This window comes from Chaetodon auriga, chromosome 17 (genome assembly GCF_051107435.1).
Source record: "Chaetodon auriga isolate fChaAug3 chromosome 17, fChaAug3.hap1, whole genome shotgun sequence".
Lineage (NCBI taxonomy): Eukaryota > Metazoa > Chordata > Actinopteri > Chaetodontiformes > Chaetodontidae > Chaetodon > Chaetodon auriga.
This window is the reverse complement of record NC_135090.1, coordinates 23,557,180-23,562,034: the sequence shown is the minus strand read 5'-3', so window position 1 is coordinate 23,562,034 and position 4,855 is coordinate 23,557,180. Positions and strand designations below refer to the sequence as shown.

At 43.5% G+C, this 4,855-nt stretch overlaps 1 pseudogene across 2 annotated transcripts; it reads right to left on the bottom strand.

Moving 5' to 3' along the window:
• Positions 1 to 235: 235 nt before the first annotated feature.
• Positions 236 to 2,014, bottom strand: LOC143335035 (Ig kappa-b4 chain C region pseudogene; annotated as a pseudogene). 2 transcript variants are annotated; one of them, XR_013078392.1, is made up of 2 exons: positions 1,978 to 2,014; positions 236 to 727 (listed from the first exon to the last, which is right to left on the bottom strand). The product of XR_013078392.1 is annotated as an Ig kappa-b4 chain C region pseudogene, transcript variant X2 (transcript). The 2 variants fall into 2 exon arrangements; XR_013078391.1 differs by lacking the exon at positions 1,978 to 2,014 and adding an exon at positions 1,602 to 1,675.
• Between the last annotated feature and the right edge of the window lie 2,841 nt (positions 2,015 to 4,855).

Here is a 4,855-nt window from a genome sequence, read left to right as displayed (position 1 = left end):
TGGACTTAGACTACGACCATCACTGGTTTGTACTCATCAAAAATGTTTTTTGCGAGTTTCTAAACTCCTTTGATATTCAGTGTATATGGATACACATTACATAATCTGACACATTATTTATAAAATCATCAGGGAGAAAATTCAGGTTTGTTTTTTGGATGAAACAGAATCAGTGACACTATTAAAAGAACATTTACGGAAACACTTTGACAATAAAACATTTTCAAACAAGTGATTTGAAGAACACGTCTTTATTATCTGCAAACACTGAAATAATATTGAAACGTTGAAACAATCTAGTGAATATTTCTATTTGTAAAAATGAAAGACAGAGACAGAGAGTGCAGAGTGAGAGCAGAAGCAGAGTGAAACCAGCAGCACAGTCCCAGTGAGTCAGGTCAGGACTGGGAGCACTGGTCTCTCCTCAGTGTCTCTGAGAGGGGAGTCTGGGAGCCCTGGGTGGCCTCACAGGTCACAGAGCCCACCTTCCTCCACTGGTCTGCAGGGAGCCTCAGGGTGCTGCTCCAGCTGTAGAGGCCGTCCTTCTGCAGCACCCCGGGGCTCCTGCTCTCCTCCCAGCTGCTGCTGCTGCTGCTGCCGTCCACCTTCCAGGACAGACTCCAGCCTGAGGGGAAGCCCTTGTTGGCCAGACACATGAGCGTGGCCTTCCCCTGCTCCAGCTCCTCACTGGAGGGGGGCAGCACCGTCAGGGTGGGACGGACGTCACCTAGGAGACAGCGATCGGTTTAGAGGACAGGGACCACGCAGCTGTCAGTCAAACACTTGGACACCTTTACTGTGTGAGAGTTGATTTTGTCCTTTAAGGAGTTTCTGTCAGATGGTTTTTCTGCTCCACCAGTCACTCACTCACACATTGTTTCACTTCCCGTTAAGAAACCTCTCATGCACATCAGCACAGAAAGAGTCCTCATATGACCTGAAATACATCAAACTGCACTGCAAATAAAACAATCAGATTTACATTAAAAAATACAAAAAGCTCTTTGATGGATTTTAATTTAGACCATTTGAAGAAAACAAGAAGAGTTTGAATATATTTTCAGTCGTCTGTGACTTCGTTCAAAGTCCTGAAACATTTATAGAAAAACATTTACTGTCCAAACTCTCAGAGGTGAATGAGATCCAATGATATTATCAGCCAACAATAACTGACGACCATCAGAGAACTGTCAGCATTATTTCAAAAAGCCATTTTGAGCCGTTTGAGGAGATCAGAGATTTAAAGGCTTTTCAACATTTTTATCTTCATTCACAGGATTCAAAATGATTTTAACTCAAAAACAGTTTAAAATGAGAATCAAAGTCAAAATCTACAAACATTTGAAAAGCACGAGTGTTGTTCTTTCATCGTTCCTACAGTTCAAGCTGTTCACATTTCACAAATGAAAGGTTTAAAGAGAAGTTCAGTGAAGCTGCTTTGAGTTCAGCTTCAAGGTCAAACAGCAGAAACTGACAAAAAATTGAGTCTTAAAGTGATTTTGATCAGTCCAATGGAAAATTTAAGTTACTGCAAATGTTCAGACACATGAATTCAAACTTTATCTGATGAAACGATATTTAATATTTGAGAAGAAACTTACTTCCAATGTCCAGACTGGTTCCTCCACCAAAAGTCCACCACAGTGATACAAACTGACTGAGCCGTCGTACAAAAACCTCTGACTGCAGAGAGACACGGCTCTCTGACTTTGTCTGACAAAACTTCAACTCCAACAACTCAACTTTCAATTTTCATCTAAAGATTTAAATACGTGACTTCTCCTCTGCACCGACTCATTGTACTAATTACATTCATGATTTCATTTCAACACAAAACTGCACTTTGGACTTTCTACAAAACTACTGAGAGAAAATAGAAGCTGTAAAATCATAAACTTCAATTTCTCGAGGAAATTTATGTCCAGGAAAGAAAAAGTTTCAGACAAATTAATAAAATCCATCAAAAACTGAACTTACTTCCAATGTCCAGACTGGTTCCTCCACCGAACGTGTACCACAGTGATACAAACTCGTCCTACAAAAACCTCTGACTGCAGAGAGACACGGCTCTCTGACTCTGAACACAACAAACTCAACGTGAACACTTCCAGTTTTTAACAGAATGAACTATTTCATCTCATATTTAACAAACAGTGAAACAATTGATCAGAATTCATCACATTTATACGTTTATATTTTTACATCTGTCTGAAAGTCAAATTTACATTGTTCTCACATAAATTAAACAAGATGTTCTGACAGAAAATGTATCCAGAGTCCTCAAACCAAATCAACATTTAAATGATCACTGACTGTTCATCAATGTTCTGATAGAGTGATTGATCCATTGATCAGCAGCATCATCATAGTGATCTAAGTCCATGTACGAGTCAGTCAGATCATTGTGTGATGTGTCTGCATTGTGTCTGTCAGGAGGGAGCTCAGGAGGATGAAGCCGAGGAAGGCTACAGGCCCGGATGGCATCAGCTCCAGACTGCTCTGGGACTGTGCAGATCAGCTGTGCGGGGTCATCCTGCACATCTTCAACATGAGTCTCAGTCTGGAGAGAGTTCCAGCCCTGTGGACAACTTCCTGTGTGATTCCAGTCCCAAAGACTGCACATCCCGGAGAGCCCAACCACTTCAGGCCAGTAGCCCTTACTTCCAAACCTGATGAGGACAAATGAGAGGATCACACTGAACCACCTCCATCACCTGGTGAGCAGCGACCTGGACCCCCTACAGTTTGCATATTGTCCAGACATCGATGTGGAGGATGCAGTCATCTACCTGCTCCATCGATGTCTTTCTCACCTGAGCATACTGGGAACATGGGGAGGGTCATGTTTTTTGACCTCAGCACAATCCAACCATCACTCGTCAGAGGGAAGCTGGACGGAGCTGGAGTTGACTGCCACATGGCTGCATGGACCATCGACGACCTCATCAACAGACCACAGTATGTGGCTTCATGACTGTGTGTCCGATGTGGTCGTTTGCAGCACGGGGGCTCCAGAGGGGACAGTGCTCTCTCTTTTCCTCTTCACCCTCTACACATCAGAATTCAGACACATCACCAACAGCTGCCACATCCAGACGTTCTCCGATTATACGGTCATCGTTGGATGCATATCAGAGGGGAACGACCTGGAATAGAGGGAGTTCATAACCAACTTTGTTGACTGGTGTGGACTGAACCACCTGAATACAAACACCAGCAAAACCAAGGAGATGGTGATTGATTTCCGCAGGAAGGTACCAAAGACGACACCGGTGAACATCCAGGTCTTGGACATTGAGATCGTGGGGGATTCCAAATACCTGGGTATTCAACTCTACAACAAACTAGACTGGACAAACAACACAAATGTCCTGTACATGAAGGGCCAAATTCGTCTCCACCTGCTAAGAATACTGAAGTCTTTTGGAGTATGTAGGACACTGTTTTTTCTGACTCGGGTGGTGGTATCTGCAGTTTCCTATGCAGTGGTTTGCTGGGGCTGTGGAAGCTCTCAGAGGAACAGAAAAAGACTGAAAAACTGATCAGGAGAACTGGCTTTGTCCTGGACTGCCCTCTGGACACCATCGAGCAGCTGGGTGAGAGGAGGATGTTAGCCAAGCTGACATCAATCATAGACAACCCATCCCAACCCCTGAATGAGATGGGGGGGGGGGCCCTCAGCAGCACCTTCAGCAGCAGACTGCTGCATTCAGTCTGGAAGAAGGAACGCTACTGCAGGTCCTTCATTCAACTGCAGTCAGACTGTTCAACTCCAGTTTTGTCTAATGCAGCACTGTGCTTACGTTCTCTCTGCCCTGACCTGTTGTTCACTGTGTGATTCTGTTTTCATCATCATGCCATTACATTACATCTCAGGCAATATCTAGTGCAATATTACATTTCTTCTTCAATATTACATTTGTATCTTCTTGTATCAAGTCTATGAACGTACATATTTGTATTCTATATACTCCTACATATTTTTAACCAATGTGCAATAGTGAAAAACACTGTACTCCCTTGTATACAATGTGTATATAAAGAATTCAGATTTTCTAAAATTTTCTATATTTAAATTTATTCCTTTCTATGTTTTGTACTTTTGACACTACTGCTGCTGCCTGCAACACCCAAATTTCCTCGTTGGAGGACTAATAAAGTGCAATCCTTCCTAATCTTATCATTTCCATAGAGAGCCACTTTGCATCAGCAGCACCATGCTCCAGTGCTCTGGGACACTTTATAGTCCTGAGAGCTGAACGCTGGAGGACTGACAGCTGTCCTTCATCACAACAGAAGACACAGAAACCCTCCTCATCAAAAACATGACTCTGACCTGCGTCCTCATCTGGACTCTCCTCTGCTGCTGCTTCACAGGTAAAGTCCAGAGACTCAAAGTCCTCTACGAACATCCGTCCGTCTGAAATGAAGACAACAAAATCGTGACGCTGCTTTATGTTTGTGTGTGTGTGTGTCCTCAGAGTCCAGAGGTCAGGTCACAGTGACTCAGTCTGGAGCAGTGAGCTCTGCTCCGGGAGGCTCCGTCACCATCAGCTGTAAGACCAGTCCCACGGTTTATAATGGGAACTATTTATCCTGGTACCAACAGAAAGATGGAGACTCTCCTAAACTGCTCATTTATGCTGCAAGCACTCAAGCATCAGGGATTCCAGATCGTTTTACAGGCAGTGGATCAAACACTGACTTCACTCTGACCATCAGTGGAGTTCAGGCTGAAGATTCAGGAGTTTACTACTGTCAGAGTTATCATTACATCAACAGTCAGTATGTGTTCACACAGTGAAAAAGAGTCGTACAAAAACCTCCCTCAGTCAGACTGAACAGAAACTGAACT